Source organism: Erythrolamprus reginae, chromosome 3 (assembly GCF_031021105.1).
Source record: "Erythrolamprus reginae isolate rEryReg1 chromosome 3, rEryReg1.hap1, whole genome shotgun sequence".
In the NCBI taxonomy this organism is placed as follows: domain Eukaryota; kingdom Metazoa; phylum Chordata; class Lepidosauria; order Squamata; family Dipsadidae; genus Erythrolamprus; species Erythrolamprus reginae.
The window spans coordinates 35,024,320-35,049,608 of record NC_091952.1 but is presented as its reverse complement, the minus strand read 5'-3'; positions in this window follow the sequence as shown (position 1 = coordinate 35,049,608).

The window sequence follows — 25,289 nt, the reverse complement described above, 5'->3', positions numbered from 1 at the left end:
GTCGGGTTTTGGGTTCAACGCATTGAGCAAACCCTGAAGATCGCTTAATGCACCAGGCAGATTAAGCCTAATGTCTAAGTGCAGCCATTAAGTGCCTCCATTCAGTCGCGGACATTATCCATCTTTTTTGCTGGGCTTTGACTCAATTTCGTCCCTGGGAGGGGAGGGGCAGCTTTTAGACGCTCTTTGGAGAGCGGGGCCAATTTGGCTTCCAATTTAAATAATTGACTTTCCTTACGTGTTTCGATTGTAAAATAGCACCCGTACAACCTCCCGTCTAGTCTTGATTCGGATTAATTTATCCGGCAAATTTCTCTCCTCTTCCCAACAGTCTGAGGTGCATTTAAAAGTTAAACAGAAATCGATTCGAAGGGCTTAAATCTCAAATTGTATAGCCTATTTGAATACCTCATGATTCTTGACAAATGTATCTTTTTCTTTTATGTACACTGAGAGCATATGCACCAAAGACAAATTCCTTGTGTGTCCTATCACACTTGACCAATAAAGAATTCTATTCTATTCTAAAAAGCTTGTAGAGATCTTCAGCCATTCAGGTCACGGTTGTCCGAAAGGTGTTTTTTTCCCCCAGGAAACAACCGGTTTTTCTTTTCAAAGACGTTTCGCTTCTCGACCAAGAAGCTTCTTCCGTTCTGACTGGATGGTTGGTGAATGGAAGGATTTCTATTCCTTCCAAGGGGATCGAGCAAAACGTCTTCAAAGACAAAAAAAACAATAAGAAAATCCGATTGCCTCCTGAAAAAAAAGCACCTTTGGGATTAGAAGGGGTTAAACTCCGCATTTCCTCTTGTTTGGGCTGGGGAGCTAAATTAAAGCTTTGGATGGGGGATTGTCATGAAATAGCAAGGCTGCCTGCAGATGGACTGAGAAGTCGTATCTTCCCAAACAGTGACGGGCAAAATATTTCGCCAAGAATGAACTACTTCGCTGACGTCGCCAGGGAATCGGCCCCGTTGTTTTTAATTGCCCAACGCACTATTGGACGCACGTTTACTAGTTTTTCTTTGTTTCTTGCATGGCAAAAAAGAAAAAAACCCTCCGCAAGACCGATGATGACACGAAATAAAACCCCACCACCAGCATCAGAACAGGCACGGATCAAACCTATAAGAAAGCTCAAGTAAAGCTCGCAAGATTCGCGGCCACTGCTTTTTCAGAGCTTCCTTCGGCGACGGAAAGCTGGAACTGACCAAAGCGAAGAGGTTTTAAGAATAAGAGTGCCAGCTTTATTTTTTCTCCCTCATCAGCTGCTTCCTCGGTTTGTTAGACGGCAAACTTCCCACAATCCCCAGTCAGCAGATTGACGAGGCTGACTGCGAATTAAAGGAACTCTACCCTGGATTGAAACACGAAACGCGCAAAACTTAACCTAGTGCGAGCTGGTTAAAATCTAGACACGATCAGGGAATCTCAAAAATGTCAGGAAGTCGGGACAACCAGACCAGGAGAACACCATGGCAAATCCCGTCCTATCAGAACAGGGTAGGGTAGGGTATGTAGGGTAAGGTAGAATAGGATAGGGTAGGGTAGAATAAGGTAGAGTGGGATAGAATAGAAAAGGGTAGTGTAGGGTAGAATAGGATAGGATAGGGTAGAATAAGGTAGGGGTAGGGTAGAATAGAATAGAATAGAATAGGGTAGAGTAGATAGGGTGAGGTAGAATAGGGTAGGATGGGGAGGAATAGGATAGGGTGGGGTAGAATAGGATAGGGTAGGGTAGAACAGGATAGGGTAGGGTAGAATAGAGTAAAGTAGAATAGGATAGGAAAGAATAGGATGAGTTGAAAGGGACCTTAGAGGTGTTCTAGTCCAACCTCTGCTTAGGCAGGAAACCCGACACCACTTCAGACAAATGATTATCCAAAAAAAAATAAAAATTCGAATAAATCGAAATCTCTAACTCGTACCCTTTGACTCCCAACTTCGCCCAGGACGAGGCGAATCTCCGTTTAGAGCCCTGCGAAAACAAAGGCAAAAGCAGCGGCGATTTGTAACGACGGGCCGAGCTCCTCCCTCTTGGTTTCTGTAGTGAAACCTACAGGCAACTCCCGGGGAGTAACTTCCTTGAATTCTTCGTATACGTACAGTAGTTTCTTCTTGGGACGCCTGGTCGGGAGAGGCAAAGGCTACGCAACTCTCCGCCCAACGCTAGAAGCCTTTCTCCTCCCTCCGTTGCCAAGGCAGATCTCCTCGACCGCCGCAGAGAGAGAGAGAGAGAGATGGACCGCAAATGCTGCCAAGTTTCCCCAGAAGGCAGAGCAAGTTATTGCACGCAATTGAGCCGGTAGATTGTTGGAGGCAGAAGCGGGGGTGATTGCCGCGGTTTCCGAGAAAAAAAGATAGAAGTTCTGTGGAGTAAAAAGCGAATCTTTCTTTCTCCCTCCCTCCCTCCCTTCCGCCCTCCCTTCCTCTCTCTATCCCTTCCTTCCTCCCTCCTTCCTCTCTTCCTTCCTTCCCCTCTTCCTCCTTCCCTTCCTCTCTTCCTTCCTGTCCCTCTTCCTTCCTTCCTCCCTTCCTTCCTTCCTCCCTTCCTTCCTCCCTTCTCTTCCTTCTTTCCTTTCACTTTCCTTTCTTCCTTCCTTCCTTCTTTCCCTCCCTCCCTTCCCTTTTTTCCCTTTCCTCCTCTCTTCCTTCCTTCCCTTCCCTTCCCTTCCTCTCTTCCTTCCTCCTTCTCTCCCTCCCACTCTAAACGCTGAAGCTGCCTCCTGCCCTGCTTCAGATTGCACCAACTGCGCCCGTTCGCCACCAGCCAGGTTGCAAAAGAGGAAGCTCAGCATCCCGCGCATCCCACCCTTCATCCCCACCCACGGCCCACCCTCTCCCGCCCGGTGCGTGAATCGTCCGGCCCCCTTTTCCAGCAACAGCCGGGCAATCTCTTCCGACGCAGCTTCGGGCGATTCGCTCGGGAAGGCAATCCACCACGCAGAGGCACTGAACTCTCTGGTAAGCTAGAAGCCTTTCCGGGGGGGGGGGTCGGCGGAGGGGGAGAGGGGGGGAGACGAAGGGGCGCCTGAGCCGCGGAAAAGGGAGTGGAGCCCGAGAAACCCGGGTGGGGGCCAAGAAAGGGCGGAGAGAAGCGTGGCTGGAACTATAAGAGCTGCCTTTCACGACCTGGCATCTCCCAGACGGTTGCGAGGTAGCTTCCATCACCAGCGTCTTGTCATTATGGAACTTGGAAAAGGACTCTAAGCCGACCCAGCTGTGCTGCCTGACCTTTGCAGTTTATATTCGGAAGAATCTGGCCGTCCCTTTTGAAGTCCACCCTTTTCGAGACTTCCAGCTCACTTCCACGGATGCATGCTTGAAATGGCTTGGCTGATGTGGGATTTAGATACAATGAGATGAAAGGAAGAGGAGTCCCGTGATGGTGGTGGTTGTGTGTAGACGACTTCCTTGAAAGGCAGAATGCCTTTTGAATTGTGCATTTTGAATCAAAAGTGTTTATGCCTTTGGCGTTTGTGTTTCCAAACTTACCTACATTTTTTTTTACTGCTAACATAACTCCTAGGTTATTATTTCCACCACATTTCCTATGGAGATTCGGAGGGGGGGAGGGAGGGAGGGAGGAAGAGGAGGGAAGGGAGGGAGGGAAGGAAGGAAGGAAGGAAGGAAGGAAGGAAGGAAAAATGGGGAAGTGTTTTATTTGCCAGCAGTTGCTTGGTTTGCCATCAGTATACCATCCCCTTAGCAAGTGGGAGAACAGATGAGCTTTTTAGAAAAGGGTAGAGTAAATAAGCAGGATACCATTACTCATCCTACTGTTTTTTTAATTTTATTATTAGAGTTGGAAGGGACCTTGCAGGTCATCTAGTCCAGCCCCCTGATGATGCAGGAGACCCTACATCACATTAGTCCAATAGCAGTCCAGTCTTTTCTTGAAAGTCTCTAGTGTTGGAGGTTTCACCACCTCTGCAGGCAAGCTGTTCCACTGGTTGATTACTCTCACCATCAGAAAGTTCCTCATTCCCAGGTTGAATCTCTCCTTGCACAGCTTCCAACCTGTTGCTCCTTGTCTGGCTCTGTGGTGCTTTGGAAAATAATGTGGTCCCCTCCTCTCTGTGGCAACGTCTCAAGTATTTGTCCCCCCTGGACCTTCCTGGACCTCCACTTTGCTAGACTATCCATGCCCGGTTCCTGCAACCTTTCCTCCTGTGTTTTAGTTTCTAGTCCCTTTATCATTCTGGCTGCTCTCTTCTGCACTTTTTTTTTTTTTGCACTTTTTCTAACTAATAATAATTCTGAAAATTTTGCATGTCAATATTTTTCAAAGGTCATTAGGTCTCTTGAGGGTGCCTCTGATTAGAAAACAATGTCAGAATTGTGTGAGGCAAACAAAAATCCATTGGCAAACCCTGTTTGGATTCCCTAATACTTTCCCCAGCATTCACTGGCTGGGGAATTCTGGGAGATGAAGTCCAGATGTCTTCAAGTTACCAAGGTTGGGAAATACTGATCTAGAGGCATTTGGGGAGATCTAAAACAAGCCAGTGGAGGAAATTAAAAAGAAGAAGATGCCAACTTTTCCTGCTCTATTATGCAGCATTTCAGGCTTAGTTATATTTTATAAATGAAGACTATGTCAGTATTCTTGAAGGAAAAGAAAAACCATATGACCCACTGTTTTCTAGTTTAAAATATAAATCCCACCCAAATCCTCCCAGCAAGCCAATCGCATTTCAAAGGACAAAGCGATAAACTGTGTTGCAAAGACCTCCAAGGGGTTAATGGCTTTGCCCTTATCTCCTCCAAACAGACTGTGGTCTCTGCAGATTGGGAATTAATAACTCTACAAAATAAAACCACAGAAGACCTGAACCGCCTTGACACGGGAGGGACTGGGGGATGGTAGCAAGGAAGATTGTGAATCAAGAAAATGCTAGATGTTGTCATTAGTCCTGCAGTGGCAAATGTATGAACCGTTGTTTTCTTTTATGCATTTTCAGACCTAAAAGAGAATGCCTGAATATTAGAGCTTATTTTTTAAATGTATCTTGAATTTGTAGTTCTCATAGCCACCGACATACATTACACAGATGGGAAGGAATCAATCAGTGGTAGGTTACTTTCTTTCTTTCTTTCTTTCTTTCTTTCTTTCTTTCTTTACTTACTTACTTACTTACTTACTTACTTACTTACTTACTTACTTACTTACTTACTTACTTACTTACTTACTTACTTACTTATTTAAACTTCTATGCTGCCCAATCCTGAAGGACTCACGGCAGCTTACAACAATATAAAATTGCAAATACAATAAAAAAGAAGTCAAATATAAAGCCTAAAACTATAAAACCCCAATTAAAACACACGGTTAAACTATCCAATCAGCATACAGGCATACCCTTCATACAATTTGGCTATGATAGATGTCAATTCATGGCCCCCAGGCCTGCCAGCAAAGCCAGGTCTTCGCGGCCTTGCAGAACGCCAGTTGGGTGGGAGCAATATCGACATCGCTACTGGTTCTCCCCGGTTCAGGTGAACTGGTAGCGGCGACAGTGGGAGGCTCCACCCATCCATCCGGATGTCATCACAGATGATCTGAGCATGTGCAGAAGGTTCTGCACATACACAGAAGCACCATGCATGCGTTCATAGCTCTGAACCTGTAGCAAAGATAAGTGAAACCCATTACTGGAATCAATGATACTGTTATTTTCCTCACTCTAATAACAACATTTCCACTATACACACAAAGGCACAATTAGAATTCAGAAACCACTCAGCTGCACATGATCCTCAGTAGCTCATAATTTAAAAAGAGAAACAGGGTGTACTTCCTGAAGGCGGGGACAAAAATGTACACCACAAGCAAAAAAAAAAAGAGCATACAAGGGCTCACACCCATTTTGCCTTCAAGCAGTAGAAGAACAAGCAGGAATTTGACAACTTCTGTTTTTAAAAAAAATATTTGTATTGATTTTATAAAATAAAACACACACACAACATATAACAAGTGCTCAGTGATTAGTACCTGCCACCAAACAACATCCGCACCCCTCCACCAAAATGGGGGCGTAATTTGTATATACCATTTTAACTCGAGCAATATATCTATTTACATATTATAAATGATTCCAATTTTCTCCTTACAGCTTGATCTCGAATTCTACTGACCATATAACCTCTTACCTTGTCCCATCGTCCCATCAGTTCCTGCAGATCAGTTTCATTGACCGAATTCATCTCCTTATCCATAATCTCAAATTGAATATGATCCACCATATACCGATACCTGAATTTGGCAACTTTTGGAACACTATCAGGATGGGTGTTCTATGAATCTCTTCTGATTTTCAGGACAAAACTTAAAACCTGGCTATGGGAATTGGTATGGGACCCTGAAACAGTGGCACTGTAGATATTTCATGTAGCAACCACAAACATTCACCATTTACAATTATAATGTAAGCTGCTGGGAATTAACATTTCAAGTACAAATGAATTTGCTCCTATGGAATATATTTTCTCCAAAGTTGACAAAAACTTTAAAAGCTTTTAGTATGCTCATATTTTGTTAAATAATATTTCATTCTGAAACTGCATACTCTTATTTTGACATTGCTGGTTGACTAATACATAGCCTTAAAATAAGTTGCTTTCAATGTTGTTATATGAAATAACAGGGAATAAATGTAAAAAAAGTATAAATGTAGTACTGTATATAGAGATGGGAAAGATGCAACATTCTTATTGTCAAAGTTTACTAAGCAGCAGCTACAGAATATTAAATATAAACCATCAACAAAATCCAAGCAAAAATAATGCACCACTGTATTGTTCCTTCAGGCTAAACATTATTGTGTGCACAGAAGCAATTTGAAAAGTGATAGGTTTTCCATGTAGCTGCAGTGACTAGGTCAAAAGACAAATGCTCAGCACTCTGAAAACCATATGTTACTAGCCCACAGGGAGTGTCTCTCAGAATCACCTCACAATATTTTTCACATCTACTATAGGTACTTTGATACCAAATCATACATTGTACAATCTTACTGTTTTTCAGTTTCTTATACAATGGATAGAAAAGTGGTTTCTAACGTCCATCTAGATAAGCTTAGTGCAACCCAGGGACAAAACGTGATAGGTTGGGTAAACCTCATTATTGGCCACATTAGAATTGAGATCTGCAAGTGAGGATAACATTGCAGTCATTATTCAGTAAATAAATATGGGTGAATGTTGTGGTTGGCTCTGGCCCAGCTCCAGCCCCAGGGAATGTGAAGGTGGATGCAGGGGAAACTTCAACATATCATAGGCCTGTGTTATTGCCAACAGAGTCAGTTCAGAGTTTAGTTTCCTCGGACGAAGAAGAAGGTGGGAGTGACTTAGAAGACGGGGGCTTGGCACACAGCCCAGGCAGTCAATCTCCTTTATCTTCCATTGATTCGGATGAAGATGTCTTGGACCCACACAAGCGCAGAATTATGCGTAGAAAAGACCAAGTAAGGACATATTACTAGAGATAAGAGAGGCCACCTGTGTTTGGGTGGGGCTCCAGTAATTACGGCTGCTGCTATAAATAGCAGCGTGTGGGTTTGGCCATTGTGGAAGAGTATCTGATCGCAGTTCTTCTGGAATCCTGTGTTGCTGTTTTCTGGACTTTGTTTGTTGATTTTTCACGCTTTTGAAACCAAAGCAGAGTAACAGTGTGTGTGTGTGTGTGTGTCTCACTTGTTGGAAGAATAAGGGGTGTGAAGTTTCTTCACAGCTGCTAGCTAAGTACTTAATGACTGCTTAAGGGAAATTGTAGACTATCCGGTTGTTTTGGGATGAGTGCTCTTTGCAATACAAAAAGAGTGATTAGTTTATTTTGAATTTTGTGATAAAGAACATTGTTTTGAATTTTCAAATGTGTGTGTGTCTGAAATTTGTACCCTTGAATTTTCGGGAGGCTCATACCAGAGAGCCCAGCAGAACAAGTGAATTTCACCTTGCTTTTTCTTTTGGATAGTATCCAAGTTTAGAGTCATTTTCAACTTTTTTGTCTTTTTGGTTAAGTTTCTAGGTGTCCAGTGATATGATCAATCACAGATCCTTCCAACTTCTTGATCCTAAGTCATGCCCTAAAGAATTATTTTCCCCTAACATTACTATAAACATGGCAGACACTTCATAGGAAATGTTTTTCATCTCTCTGGCACCTACAAAGTTTAATGAATGGCTCTGATCTATAAACCTTACCTCACCTTTGTTGCGAACAGCTATTTTAACTCACTGTGCATTTAATAACTAAGTAGCCTACCACTACTTTGAGATTCAGTACACAAAGAGGAGCCAAAAAAAGGGGGGGCTAGTCTTGCCACCCCATTATCACAACCACTCCAAAATATTAAATATTACCCTGAATGTCACAATGATTTTAATCAAAAGGCAAATGAACCACATGCAGGCACAACTGAGCTCATGAGATTATCTAAATCTCCAGTGGTGCTTTATTAGAGTTGTTTCCAACTGATGTTTTATTTTTGCTTCACTAAGGCTTGTCTTGTTATACAAAAGTAAAGTGTTTGTAATTATTCCAGTATTACATTTAAAGTTAATACTGCATCTATTCCTACTTATTTACTTAACTACTTATCTTAATCTACAACTTTATATTAGTTTCCAACCATTTCTATTTTATTTAATCTACACAGTTCTATCTCTATGTCTTGTCTGTATTTTCTTATCCCTGTGTCCTTAGCTGTATGTTTTCCTGTCTCACTTACTGTATTTCCTAACTATTTGGGTCTTTCTTATTTCCCCAGGCTTTCAGTTCTTGGAGTCAAATGCAGTCTAATTTATATTTGAAAACCCCTTTCAATTCTCTTCTAAAGTCTTGCAGTATTTTCTCCGCCCCATCTCATAATGTCACAAACTCACAGTCCTCTCTTCTTGGACATGGTTTGTGGAACTCTGGTTGACTATTGCATACGGTGGGCTTGTTTGGACTTTTTCTTTGCAGGTGGTAGTTGGACTTTTCTCCCTGTCTTTTGGGTCTTTCTCAGCAAACCTTGCCTCTTGGGCTGCTGTTCCAAAAATTGCAGTTCCTTGTATTGTCCTGGGATCAGCTGAGATTGCTTACTTGTGGATTGAAGAATACTTGGTTTCTCTGAAGCCAACCTACCTCAATTCCTTATTTTACAACCACTCCACATACATTGGGTTCTTTCCTCATTTTATGGAACACTCTTTCCAATTAAGGCTGTTTTAAACTCATTTCCCAGAAAGCCGTGACACTCTGAATCTCAGGAAGGGGACCTGCCACTCATTCAAGGCAATGAGTTCATCCTTTGACATGTTTTATTACAGCAAAGCCTGGGCAAGCCTCTGCTATGTACCCATTGACCCTATTTGGAATCCGTTTAAAATATGAGTGTTAACTCTTAAATCATCAACTACTGAAAACTTGAATATTAGGGGCATGCAATACTCCAGATGTAAAGCCAAAAGGATAAAAACACACCTGCAAATTTGTAAGTACTTAAAACAGTCTCACTTTCTTTTTGGTTCACTTGGATGCTCAACAGTCCTAACCCCAGAAAAAAATGCTGTTGGCTTAACTGTGGATGCTGTCAAAGTCCCTATGAGGGCAATGTCCTCAAAAGGGGCTAAGTGCAACCCAGCCGTGTGGGGTCACCCACGAACGTGAATCCTAGAAAGAAAAACCTGGACACATTCTCTCTCTGGGTGAAGTGACATAGTGTAGAGCCATGTACTCCTTTTTATTTAGGAACATAAGGAAATGGGGTATAATTACATATACATGTCAAATGATACATCCAACAACACAACTTCAAACGTATCTTTTGAGTTCTTCCTTTTCCCATAGATATCAAGAAACAATTTCCTAGAAACTTCCTAAGAGCAGATGTTTCTCACACCTAATTTCTCTGAAGTCTTCTTATCTCACTAATCTTCCTTAATTACCCTGTCGCCCTGTTGTATGCTTCCGGCAATGTAAATCCCCCCCTTTGATCCTTCTGTCCAGAGTGGTGAAAACTTTGTTTATTGTGAGATGTTTATTTGAGCCCTTTTGTTTCCCTGTTGTGATTGCCAGGAATGCAGATTAGGCAGATTAGTGCCCTTCTTGTCCTGGGTTATAGAATCAGGGTAAGCAGAGTATTCTTTATGCTAGAGGTCCAGATATATAATTATAATCCTATTCTAACATTTATGCTATACTGCGACACTTAACTAGTTTCAGGCAGGCATTACATTTGTGACCCAATTCACTACAGGTTATATTAAGATGCTTCCTTGTTTTCTCTCTGCATCCCATGGCTATGTTCACACAATTTGTTTAACCTGCACAGGTGAATTACAGCAGCAGATTTATTCACATAGCATGCCAAGCTGAAGCAGCCATTTCTAGGTTTTAGACACTTCCAAGTACACTAGCTTTGTGAAGTAACATGCATTCTCAAAAGTGAAATGAAGATAATGTGCTGTTCCACTTTGTGGAGCTATGATTGCCTCCTCCTGTACATCCAGTAATATGCACAGAAGCTAAACATGTCAATGGATACCCAGAACAATGTGAAGCATTTCAATGAGAAAAAACCACAAGGAAAGAAGCATCATTTATGCAGCAGAAAAAGAGACATGAAGGAGAAATGAGGCTATGGGATGTTGGAAGCAATTACATAAGGGGACTGGCAACTCTATTTTCCCATGAATAAATTAATTGTGAAAAGGGAACCAAGTGGGACCAAATTTGCTATGTAGGAAAAGCCTGCAAAGAAAAAAATAGGATGAATCAGACCAAGGGCTGACCTTCCAGCAAAACTCCTTCAATGTTTTGCTATGGTAGAAGCAGCTGTGGAACTCTTCAGAATAATATCAACACTGATGACATTTCTCCTCCTGGCCAGATATCTAGGCTGTCCTCTGCAAACAATATACAATCACAACAAATGGAGAAAGTAGAAAAGCATACATACCCATTGCCTACATACACAATTATGCAGTTGAAAATACAGAAGACTATTTCTGGTAAAGAATTCAAAGGGCACATTTTGCATGCTTTCCATAGCTTGTTTTACTACTACATATAATGTCTAAATCCAGTTTGGATTTAGCCATCACTTTGCTAAACAAATAATTCCATCAACACTGTCAAACTATTTACTAAGTCTGCACTACTATTAATTTTCTCATCATTCCATCACCCATCTCCTCCCACAAATGACTGTATGGCTGTAACTTTGCTGCTTGTATCCTTACAATTTATATTGAGTGGTTCCTAATATGATATGATTGCTTATTAGTACCCAGACCATCTTTAAGTGTTGTACCTTATGATTCTTGATGAACTTTTCTTTTATGTACACTGAGAGTATATGCACCAAGACAAATTCTTTGTGTGTCCAATCGCACTTGGCCAATAAAATTATATTCTGTTCTGTACTGTTCTGTACTGTTATGATCTGTTCTATGCTATGCTATGCTATGCTATTCTATGCCATGCCATGCCATGCCATGCCATGCCATGCCATGCCATTCTATTTGGCTACTTTTCAAGTAATGCAAACGAAGGTTGATTCCCAAGCCAAATGAAAAGTGTTCTTGTGACATCAACCTCAGATTAGATATTCACTTTGCAGAGGTTATTAAAAATACAAGGGTGGATGGATGGGGAGTACCACCCTTTCTCACATGGTCAAGGAGTAAGTTAGAAAAGTTGGAAGAAGAGTGCATATTTCACTCTTTGTTATTTCTTTACAAAACATGGCTTAACAGCAACAACTGGGGCACTTACAATTAAAATTAAAAATGCAAATCAAGAATCATTAACAGTGCTCAAAATAATACATTACCATGAAAGTCCATTGAGTAAAGGCTCAATTTTTATTCTGCCTTGGAGCCTGGGAGAATAGTCTTTAATAGCTTCTTGAACATTATAGAACATAGAATCATAGGGCTGGAAGCTATCTTGGAAGTATACTAGTCTAATCCCCTGCTCAAGGCAGGAGACCTTTTACTATCCTAGTCAAATGGTTGTCCAGTCTATTTTAAAAAATAGACTGGGCAACCATTTTACCAGGATGGGGCACCCACAACTGTGGGCCGAAAGCTGTTCCATCAGTTAATTGTTCTCATTGTTAGGAAATTTCTCCTTAGTTCCTGTTGTGGTTCAGCCTGAGGCTGCTCAGGGACCGGCGGTGTATCTGCTGGCTCCATGCCCGGAGGAAGATGACAGCGAAGAGGAGGGGGCTGAACAGTCGGACGGGGGAGAGGAAAATCAGGAATGGGATGAAGGAGAACAGCATGAGAGCCCCGAGGGGGGGGGCTCTCCCCAGCCAGTAGTTTGAAGTCATTAGGTGATGAAGCTCAAGCCGTCATTGACATGCGACAGAGACGGTCAGATCAAAGAAAGGAGCAATTAAAGAAGCATTATCAGCACTGAATTAGGAACAGCTGGGCTTGGGTGTGGTCCTCCTTAGCAGGGTTTAAAAGGCAGGCAAGCCCTTGAAGCCATGTGGAGTGTTATCAGTTTGGAGTTGCGTTATCCTGTCTTTTTTCTCGGCGTCTCTGTTCCTGGCTTGCGGCCCAGCAGCTTTGGAAGACCCGTGGAAGGTGTAGGTCTGCTATCTACAGCCTCGGCTTGGCAGCAAGAATTCTGTATTGCTGCATGGACTTTTGCCTTCGTGGATATATCTGAAGATACAGCATTTTCCTGTTTGTAAGGATATTTTCTGTTACCTGTGTTTTTCTTGAATTTTATAAAACTGCCTTTGCCTTTTACCAGTGTGTCTGGCTTCTCTTTTTGGGTTGGTATTGGCTTCTGGAGTGACCCAGACAGAACAGTTCCAGATTGAATTTCTCTTTAACCTACTTCCACACATGACCTATTGTTCTGCCCTCCAGGGTTTGGAGAATAAGTCAAACCCTTCTTCTCTGTGACAGCCCTTCAAGTACTGGAAGCATCATGTTACCACTAATCTTTCTCTTCAATAGGCTGGAAATATCTAGCTCCTGCAACTGTTTATCATACAATTAAACCTCCAGACTTCTTATCATTTTCGATGCTCTTCGCTGCACATTTTCTAGGGTTTCAGCACCTCTTTTGCATAGTCGTGACCAGAACTAGCCACAGTATTCCAATCATTGCCTCATTAGTGCAAAATAAAATGGCATTATTACTTTGTAAAATCTAGATGCCATCCTTCTGTTAATTAGTATGCTTGTGCTTGTCTGGGTAACGTTCTTACAAAGCTCTTCTTGTGGGAGGTAAGATTGTTACTTTGCTAATGGAGCACTTGGTTATTGTGGGTAGTTTTTCAATAGAATTGCATGTCTAATTTGCCATTGTTTCCTCGTCTGAATATCTGAGGCAGATAGTGAGTTGATGTTTATTTCTTCCCTTGTAAATGTCATTCCTTTGATGAGGTTGCTTCTTTTATATGTCTTCTTTAATTGTTCCTTTTCTATTATGTTGAAAGTGTCCTCTATAAACCCAAGCTATACTTTTGGTTATATTGTATGTGTAGGACTGCTTAGTTTCTAGATGCTGCGTTACTGTCTCTGTTAAAAGTCCTGAGATTGGTGATCCCATGGCTGGTTTTCTGATTTGTTGATATATTTGTCCATTAAGTTGAAAATAAGTGGTGAGGCAGAAGTTTATGAGATCATGATTCCAGATAGTTCAGTCTTTGTATACTTAGATGGGTAAAGCATGCTTTATAGTTCTGCTTCCATGGATTCTTTCATAATTCTGGATCTAGTGACCTAAAGAATGAGGTGACATTAAATGAGGTTCTGGAGACCTCACCTACAAAAAGATATTGATAAAATTGAATGGATCCAAAGACGGGCTACAAAAATGGTGGAAGGTCTTAAGCATAAAACTTATCAGGAAAGACTTAATGAACTCACTCTGTATAGTCTGGAGCACAGAAGGGAAAGGGGGGACATGATCGAAACATATAAATATGTTAAAGGGTTAAATAAGGTTCAGGAGGGAAGGGTTTTCAATAGGAAAGTGAACACAAGAACAAGGGGGCACAATCTGAGGTTAGTTGGGGGAAAGATCAGAAGCAATGTGAAAAAATATTATTTTACTGAAAGAGTAGTAGATGCTTGGAACCAACCTCCAGTGGTTGATAAATCAACAGTAACTGAATTTAAACATGCCTGGGATAAACATATATCCATCCTAAGAAAAATACAGGAAATAGTATCAGGGCAGACTAGATGGATCATGAAGTCTTTTTCTGCCGTCAATCTTCTATGTTTCTATGTTTCTTTGAAACCATAATTTCATCTTCTTCTATTTATAGGACTTTGGTCTTCTGGAGGAACTGCAAGTTTCTCCTCAGTGAGATATCCACTTTAGCTATGTTAGGCCATTAAGGATTTTCAGTCAGACTGTCTAGTCTAACACATTGACAGTGTTTGTCCAGAAGTTTTTGCCTCCTCTACACTAAGCTTATTTTTGCACATGATTTATTTATATCCAAAACCATGATTAACATGTAACGGTACTCTTATTTAAATTCAAGAGATATACACCTAGACCTAGGTTTCTTTACAAAGCATATTCTGAATAAATATTGGAGCAAGGTTAAACACTGGCCCACTATAAATAATGAACATATAAAGAATCTAGCAAATTTACAAGCAGCTTTATAAATAAAGCTTTTGATGAGATGGAAACACCCAGTTCATAAAATTATCATGGATTTATTTGTGTTTTTTTTTTTAAAGGCACACAAGAGTTTGATGTAATTTCTATTCTCTTGATGGTGAACCTATGGCACACGTGCCACAGGTAGCACATGGAGTCATATCTGAAAGCACATGAGGTAGTGATGGGCTCCTACGGGAATGGTCAGGAACTCAGTTCCGGTAGCAAAATTTGGAGCTCCACCCCGGAGCACCCAATTTGCACTGAAAGATATTGAAACAAAACGGCCACAGTGTGGTAGTAAAAATTTTGGTAGCCCATCACTGACATGAGGTATTGCCCTGTGTCAGCTCCAGCGCGCATCTGTATGCTGGCCAGATGATTTTGACTTTCTGGAGGGGGGGAATGGCAAAAATGGCATAAGAAAGCCTCCCGGAGCCTGTGGATGGCAAAAAAATGAACTCAACCAGCCTACTGGAAGTTCAGAGGTTTGTGTGCATGTGCGTAAGGGTAGCATAGGGGTTTTTTGCATGCATGCAAGGGGAGAAGGGCATTGCATTGCATTAGGGGTGTGGGCATACAAACACACTCTTTTGGTGCCCCAGCAAAAAAAAGTTTTGCCATCACTGTTCTATGCTATTACATTCTTTATTGCCAACAGACATTTTTATTACTTTGGAAGTATTTATTTACTTACTTACTTACTTACTTACTTACTTACTTACTTACTTACTTACTTACTTACCTACCTACCTATTTGTTTGACTTATATGCCGCTCCTCTCCGTGGACTCGGGGTGGCTCACAACATCTCAATAACAAAAATGCAATATGTAAACATTTCTAGGTCTAATTAATAGTGATAATGAATTTAAAATTATTAAAAAATTAAACTTTTAAAAATCAAGCATTCATATACTGGTACATACTACCACATCCAACATATTCACTGGACAGAGGCTGGAGTCTAATGACCCCAAGCCTGATGGCATAAGTGCTTTTTCAGATTCTTATGAAAGGCAAGGAGGGTGGGGGCAGTGCGAATCTCTGTGGGGAGTTGATTTCAGAGGGCCGAGCCCCCCACAGAGAAGGCTCTTCCCCTAGGACCCACCAAACGACATTGTCTAATTGATGGGACCTGGAGAAGGCCAACTCTGTGGGACATAACCGGATGCTGGGATTCGTGTGGCAGAAGGCGGTCCCACAGGTAATCTGGTCCTATGCCATGTAGGGCTTTATAGATCATAGCCAACACTTTGAATTGTGTCCACAAACTAATAGGCAGCCAATGCAATCCACGGAGTGATGGTGAAATATGGACTTTTATATATTGTATTATAACCTTTGGCAAATTGCATGTCAATATTTTTTCCCTTTCCATCCTTTTCTTCATCTCTCAGTTCCAATTCTATACTGCTCAAAAAAATAAAGGGAACACTCAAATAACACATCCTAGATCTGAATGAATGAAATATTCTCATTGAATATTTCATTTACACAAGTATTCCATTTGCAAAACAGCAGGTTAAATTGACTGTCAACCAGTGCTGCTTCCTAAGAGCACAATTTGATTTCATAGAAGTTTGATTTACTGGAAGGTATATTCCAGTTTTTTAAGTGTTCCCTTTATTTTTTTCAGCAGTGTATATTGAAGCAACTCAGTTATCGAAGGCATGTAATCATTTACTTACTTATTTATTTATTTATTTATTTATTTATTTATTAATCAGATTTGTATGCCGCCCCTCTCCGCAGACTCGGGGCGGCTCACAGCAATAATGGTACAATGTAACAAATCTAATATTTAATTAATTTATAAAACCCCAATTTAGAAACCAATCATACATACTAGCATACCATACATAAATTTTATAAGCCTAGGGGGAGGGAAAATGTCAATTCCCCCATGCCTGACGACAGAGGTGGGTTTTAAGGAGCTTACGAAAGGCTAGGAGGGTGGGGGCAACTCTGATATCTGGGGGGAGTTGGTTCCAAAGGGTCGGGGCCGCCACAGAGAAGGCTCTTCCCCTGGGTCCCGCCAAACGACATTGTTTAGTTGACGGGACCCGGAGAAGGCCAACTCTGTGGGACCTAACTGGTCGCTGGGATTCGTGCGGCAGAAGGCGGTCCCGGAGATATTCTGGTCCGGTGCCATGAAGGGCTTTATAGGTCATAACCAACACTTTGAATTGTGACCGGAAACTGATCGGCAACCAATGCAGACTGCGGAATGTTGGTGTCACATGGGCATACCTAGGTAAGCCCATGACTGCTTTCGCAGCTGCATTCTGCACGATCTGAAGTTTCCGAACACTTTTCAAAGGTAGCCCCATGTAGAGAGCATTACAGTAGTCGAGCCTCGAGGTGATGAGGGCATGAGTGACTGTGAGCAGTGACTCCCGGTCCAAATAGGGCTGCAACTGGTGCACCAGGCGAACCTGGGCAAACGCCCCCCTCGCCACAGCTGAAAGATGTTTCTCTAATGTGAGCTGTGGATCGAGGAGGACGCCCAAGTTGCGAACCCTCTCTGAGGGGATTCTATTCATACTAATCATACTATTAGCAAAGACATAAGAGACATACCCAGGATTATTTTTGAATAGGGACAAATATTTTATTTAAATCTTTGATTAAATTAAATGTTAAATTCCTATTGTCCAATTCAAATGTTACTTACAGATGAATTAATTGTGTGCTTCAAATATCGATTCAAGCATCAATGAGTTACTAAATTACATCTTATATAATTATTGTGACCTTAAGTTCACAATATGACATGACACATTTCTTCCTTCCTTTTAAAAATACTTGAATAGACATATATTTTAATTTTTTAAAAATCCAAGTGATATTTTCATAAGCATCTTTGTGAATTTGACATAAAACAAAAAGTCAGCTTATATTTAAAAATAAATGCTCTTTACAATGCTGCCTACATCTCAAACTAATTCATTGATTTGTTTGAATTTTTACTAAGACAAAAATAAATGTGCACTGTAAAAGTAATTCACGGTAGGACTAAATGAGTAGCAGAATGGTAGAGAAAGAAAAGAAAAAGAAAAAGAATGTTACTATAAAAATACAACATGGGATCATAGGTGAAAGTAGGTCTCCAAAGGGCTGGATTTGCTAAGGACCAGAAGATGTCCCTCCAATCCAAGTAGGCAAGCTTTTGAGATGTTTAGGAACAGGATGAGGAGTTGTATCTGCATTTGGAGACACATTATATTGAACCAGTAGAGAGAATGTCCTAAAATTCCATCATAAAACTAAAAAAGAACAAAGCTTATTTTGATATAATTCTAGAGTAATGTAATTTTGTGATCAGCAGCTCTTTCTTCCCACTCAGCTAGTGCATAAAATGAACTCCTACAATCAGATTTTCTGTCCACTCCTATTGTTCACTCTCTTGTGTTTTTTCCCCCAAGTGATCATCTTTCACTTTGTCATTCAATTCCCTATTGGTCAAATGCTGTCTGTTTCTCTCCCTTTTCCATTACACACTCCACTGAGCTGAAGATGAAAGGGCCTCTGAATTCCACCAAGATGGTAATTAATTGACTTTCTGCTCTCGTTGCTATGCGGCAAAGGTGGAAGCCGCGGCAGTTACAATTCATTTCCAATCCTGGAAAATTAGCCATGAATGGCATCATTATGAAGATGATCATCTGCTGCATGGATGGCTAGATGATCATTTGCCTGCTCATGTTGGCATCTCGCGATCTTGGAAAATCCATGAAAAAGATATTGCAAACATCACGTATGGATATCCCAAAATTGTCAAACAGATGCCAGGAGAGTTTGCTTTTTGTTTGTTGTATACTTTCATTTTCCCTATTTGATTATTGTTAAAGCTATTAACTGTATATTCATGTCCATGCCTACACACAGACACATGCATATTCCCAAATTCAAATTCCAATCTGTTGACAGGAGACTATCCATTATGTGAGTGTTTCCCCATGAGTAAATACAAATCATGGATCCAAAGTTATTTCTGAAATATACTCTGCATGGTATATTTGGAATCACATCATAGTAACTGTTGTGATTCAGCCTGAGGCTGCTCAGGGACCAGCTGTGTCTCTGCTGGCTCCATGCCCGGAGGAGGAGGACAGCGAAGAGGAGGGGGCTGAACAGTCGGACGGGGGAGAGTAAAGTCAGGAATGGGACAAAGGAGAACAGCATGAGAGCCCCGGGGGGGGGGGAGCTCTCCCCAGCCAGTAGCTTGGAGTCATTAGGTGATGACGCACAAGCCGTCATTGACATGCGACAGAGACGTTCAGATCAAAGAAAGGAGCAATTAAAGAAGTATTATCAGCACTGAATTAGGAACAGCTGGGCTTGGGTGTGATCCTCCTTAGCAGGGTTTAAAAGGCAGGCAAGCCCTTGAAGCCATGTGGAGTGTTATCAGTTTGGAGTTGCGTTATCCTGTCTTGTTTCTCGGCGTCTCTGTTCCTGGCTTGTGGCCCAGCAGCTTTGGAAGACCCGTGGGAGGTCTGCTATCTACAGCCTCGGCTTGGCAGCAAGAATTCTGTATTGCTGCATGGACTTTTGCCTTCGTGGATATATCTGAAGATACAGCATTTTCCTGTTTGTAAGGACATTTTTTGTTACCTGTGTTTTTCATGAATTTTATAAAACTGCCTTTGCCTTTTACCAGTGTGTCTGGCTTCTCTTTTTGGGTTGGTATTGGCTTCTGGAGTGACCCAGACAGAACAGTAGCAATGTCTCAGGTCTATATGAAGAACTCATTAAAACTACAGCATCTTGGAGAAAGTTAGTTTGAGAGAGTCAAATATAAAAGGAGAAAGGATTTTTTTTACAAAAATGACAAAGAACAAAGAACAAACATGACATACAATGTCATATTTGTTTTTTGAGATGATAGAGATTGCTATGCTTGAGGTCACTGGGGTTGAAAGCTGCATTTGTTTAGAAACATAGAAACATAGAATATTGATGGCAAAAAAAGACCTCATGGTCCATCTCCTCTGCCCTTATACTATTTCCTGTATTTTATCTTAGGATGGATACATGTTTATCCCAGGCATGTTTAAATTCAGTTACTGTGGATTTATCAACCACGTCTGCTGGAAGTTTGTTCCAAGGATCTACTACTCTTTCAGTAAAATAATATTTTCTCATGTTGCTTCTGATCTTTCCCCCAATTAACCTCAGATTGTGCCTCCTTGTCCTTGTGTTCACTTTCCTATTAAAAACACTTCCCTCCTGAACCTTATTTAACCCTTTAACATATTTAAATGTTTCGATCATGTCCCCCCTTTTCCTTCTGTCCTCCAGACTATACAGATTGAGTTCATTACGTCTTTCCTGATACATTTTATGATTAAGACCTTCCACTATTCTTGTAGCCCATCTTTGGACCCATTCAATTTTGTCAATATCTTTTTGTAGTTGAGGTCTCTAGAACTGAGGACAGTATTCCAAATGTGGTCTCACCAGCGCTCACCAAACCTGAACCTCTGGAGCCAACAATTGTTATGATTTTATCAGGCAATTTATCTTTGTAGGATAAGGATAACCCTGACCCAGACCAAATAAATGCCTATGGCCCAGGCCTGTTAGCAAGCAACTAAGATGACAAAGCACTATAAATATGGATTCTTGTGTAGTAGAAGCCTTCTGACAGACTTACAAATTATATTATATATACCCTACAACAATAGAGTTCCCATAAATCTTTACTATCTGTTTTCTGACCTGGCCTGCCTATGGCCTTAGACTAGCAATCAAATAAAATTATAACATAGAACTGGAAATCCATATTCAAATTTATGATTAGTCTTAACTAATCATAACTAAGACTTAACTAAGACTTAACTAGTCTTAACTAGTCTTAACACTTTGCTGGCCATTTCCGCAGATGATAAAACTAAGATACTAAAACTGATTGATACTTAGTCCCTTGAGTATTGTCAACTCTGTCCCATAGCAGCTTCCCAAGGCCTTAAAACAGAAAATAGTTCCTATAATAAGAAATAACATAGATTGAGACTAGGATATTTTGAATGCCAATCATATCAGGTTTAGGTGAGGAGGTTGGTCTATACAGAATAGTTCCATGGTAATTCAAAGTTAAACCTTCACTGTAGTCATCCTAGTTATTTGTTTGTTTGTTTGTTCCCTTCAAGTCAGGTTTTTTTCCTGGCAATTTGCTAAACAAGTCTCTGCTGCTTTCTTGGCAAAGTTTTTGGAAGTGGCTTGTCATTGTCTTGGAGCTGAGAGATAAGGAATGGACCAAGGTTACAACATGAATTAATTAAAATACGCTACTAAATATAAGCATCTTTGTTAGAGCTATGTAGGCAAATTGTCAGTCACTTGAAGATAATTTAACATTGGTGTGAGAACTGCAATGATAATGACAGTAATTCAAAATGGGCAAAATGATGTTACACTTGCATTTTTCTATTTCTTCCTAAGCTTTTAAGGGAACTGCATTTATATGTGGAAAGTATATTGTTTATGATATTTGATTCTGATCTTAAAATGCCCCTAAAGTAGGACTGCATTGTCCACTGAGGGAATTAATGTATTTTAGGGTGTGCTGCTTTTGAGAGTGTGAGGGACAGACTAGGCTTTGCACCCATTGAAGGGCATGTGTAAAAAGTGAGAAAGAGTATGCCTGTTTAAGAAGATCCAGGAATTAAATTGGTGCCTTGAGCGTTTGAAGGATTTAGGATCCCATCTTTGTTAGCCCCACAAATATCCTCAAATTCAAAAGATCCTATTTTTCACTGTCTTTACTGCAATTTAAGGGCTGCAGTTTTCTGTGCCAGCTCAACTGCTTGCTACAACATTAAATCAGACAGCTATAAATCTGTCACAGTCAGATATAAGTAAGCTTAGATTACTTCACAGTGCATGAAAAGTAAGCAGCCTTTGGGATAATTTCTCTACCATACCTTGAGGCTAGAGTATGCTGGGGTAAAACAGGACAATGTTTTATTTGAAACCCTGTGAACAAACAAATATGGCTACAAATCCAGATGAGAAGCATGAGATGGATGAGACAAGACCTAGGCCCCAAGAAACAACAAAGCAGTGTACATGCAGATCAGAACCGAGTTTTGAAGAATTGTTGTCATCATTTTTAAAGGGTCAGCAATAAACTACACTGAATTCCATCCAGGTCATAGCTAAAACACATTACATGGGAGCTGCATGCACATATTGTATATCCCAAGGCAGGTGCAGATTATTTCATTGGCTCAATAGACTTGACAAAAACGTTGGCATCCCAGTAAGGGGAAAGGTTGCTTTTGTTTGGACAGATGTCACTCTAAAAATCCATGGATTTTATTTAGTCATGTTCGTTGTGATAATGCCTTCTTGGAATGCAGCTACTCACAGAATTCCTTATGGTCTCTCTAGAGTCTAGACAGTCTGTTGTCTCTCTCCAACCCTTTCTCACCTTTTTTTTTAAAAAAAATGATTTATCCCCTCCCTAACGTGCGAAGTTGCAAACCACCTAATAGCACTGTTTGCCAGAGAAGGTCAACAGCAGAATAAATATTTGCTCCTCCTGTTTCTGTTTCAGAACTTCATAAGAATCAACATTTTGTTTTTTAAAAAATCTGAATCTGTAACCTCACAGGGGAGTAGTGGGGGGGGTGGGGGAGAAGAGGATAATCTTGTTATTTTTGGACAATTTCCTTCTCTGTCTAATTATGCAATGCCGTTGAAACATTGCTATTTATACAGGGATATTCTTATAAATGTGATAACTTGCTTGAACTGGTATCCAGAGATACTTTCCAAAGTTCATCATTGATTAAAGTACCTGAGTACCTGGGTCCAGATGGCATCCATCCCAGAGTTCTTAAAGAACTCAGATCTGTCATTGCTACCCCCCTGACTGATTTGTTTAACCAATCCCTGTTAACAGGAGATGTTCCTGAGGATTGGAGAATGGCCAGTGTTGTGCCTATCCACAAGAAGGGCAGTAGAGAAGAAGCTGGAAACTACAGGCCAGTTAGCTTGACATCAGTTGTAGTTAAAATGATGGAGACTCTACTCAAAAAGAGGATAAATCAGCATCTAAAAAACAATAACTTATTGGACCCAAATCAGCATGGCTTTACTGAAGGCAAATCGTGTCAGACTAATCTCATTGAGTTCTTTGACTATGTCACAAAGGTGTTGGATCAAGGTGGTGCCGTGGATATTGCCTATCTGGACTTCAGCAAAGCCTTTGATACGGTTCCACATAAAGAGCTGATAGATAAATTAGTGAAGATTGGACTTAATCCCTAGATAGTTCAGTGGATTTCAAGCTGGCTGAAGCATAGACATCAGAGAGTTATTGTTAATGGCGAGTATTCTGAGCAGAGACAGGTTACAAGCGGTGTGCCACAAGGGTCTGTTCTGGGTCCTATTCTTTTTAATATGTTTGTGAGTGACATAGGGGAAGGTTTGGTAGGGAAGGTTTGCCTATTTGCCGATGACTCTAAAGTGTGCAATAGGGTTGATATTCCTGGAGGGGTCTGTAATATGGTAAATGATTTAGCGTTACTAGATAAATGGTCAAAGCAATGGAAACTGCAGTTTAATGTTTCCAAATGTAAAATAATGCACTTGGGGAAAAGGAATCCTAAATCTGAGTATTGCATTGGCAATTCTGTGTTAGCAAAAACATCAGAAGAGAAGGATTTAGGGGTAGTGATTTCTGACAGTCTCAAAATGGGTGAGCAGTGTGGTCGGGCGGTAGGAAAGGCAAGTAGGATGCTTGGCTGCATAGCTAGAGGTATAACAAGCAGGAAGAGGGAGATTGTGATCCCCTTATATAGAGCGCTGGTGAGACCACATTTGGAGTACTGTGTTCAGTTCTGGAGACCTCACCTACAAAAAGATATTGACAAAATTGAACGGGTCCAAAGACGGGCTACAAGAATGGTGGAAGGTCTGAAGTATAAAACGTATCAGGAAAGACTTAATGAACTCAATCTGTATAGTCTGGAAGACAGAAGGAAAAGGGGGGACATGATCGAAACATTTAAATATGTTAAAGGGTTAAATAGGGTTCAGGAGGAAAGTGTTTTTAACAGGAAAGTGAACACAAGAACAAGGGGACACAATCTGAAGTTAGTTGGGGGAAAGATCAAAGGCAACATGAGAAAGTATTATTTTACTGAAAGAGTAGTAGATCCTTGGAACAAACTTCCAGCAGACGTGGTTGGTAAATCCACAGTAACCGAATTTAAACATGCCTGGGATAAACATATATCCATTGTAAGATAAAATACAGGAAATAGTAAAAGGGCAGACTAGATGGACCATGAGGTCTTTTTCTGCCGTCAGTCTTCTATGTTTCTATGTTTCTATGAGTGTTTCTATGCTCCTGCATGGTAGGCTCTCAATGTATAGATTTTGGGGGGTTTTAAGTCTTGCTAAAAATTTAATCATGTGCATTTTTCTGTTTAAAATGGAAGAAAGGTAATCAAGTAAATCTGTAAAAGCAACCCAGTTTTTCCCAGATATCTTGGACTTCATCTCAAACCAGCACCATTTTTCAATTTTTTAAAAAAATCTGCAATTGCATTTTATTTCATCAATGACAGGTTGGCAATTTCATCTTCACTATTGTTTTCCAGACAAATCTTTGCCGACAACCAATTTCATATTGTAGCTGATTTATTAATGAAAAATTACATTTTAATATAATTGATTCATAAATGTTAATAAATGTCTGCCTATTATCAGAGTTCAGCTAAGTGACATTTTGCGATATTCGAGGATGAACTATACAATGCACACTTTAATAAACAAAAGCTATCATTCACTGTCAGAAAGGCAATTTTTATTGTTTCTTCCATTGTACATTTATTTGGTAGTTTCAAATGTTCCTTGATATCACAAACAAATGATTTTTTTTCTGTTACATTATTTCTCATCTGTTAATAGAAGATTTAGATAATCATTTTCCCCAAGTAATTAATCAAAGCCTATATTTTTACTATATTTTATCCATCTACAGTATTTGGATTCTCTCAATTCTTCAATTATCATGCAAAATATTTGCGCATCTTGAAGCTACATTGCCTTTTTGTTGTCTTTTACTTTACTAGTAATAGATAAATGATATTTTAGGAAGAAAGCTTTACAGCATCAACTATTGCCCTCTAACTTCTCTGTCCAGAAATGATTGACATTGTGTTATTCCCTCTAGATCTCAATGACACATTTCCCCCCCCCCGATATTATATATGCCTTTCATTGTGACTAACTGCCAAATATACACAAGCAAAAGGACTGTGATAATGTAGATTGCGAGTCATGAGGGAATGAAAGCAATGGAGAATTATTTCTTCACCATATCTCTTTCGTTCATGCAACTCAAGCCATCATTTCTGTTTATCCTGTTTTGGAAACTCCCAGAAGGAGCCAGTACTGCAGGCCTCATTTCTGAGATAAGAGTCACTGTCAAACAAGTTCTTTTGTGTCGTTCCTTTTCCCATCAGCTGCAGAGCAATAGTGCTGTATCTCACAAGTACAAGATTGGAAAATAAATATGGCAGTGCAAATCAAGGTTCTGAATTCAGAAGTCGTAGAATTATAGGGTTTCCAGGGACTGTTTAGGTCAATACCTCCTGCTCAGTGCAGGAATCCAAATTAAAGCACCCAGACAGATGGCT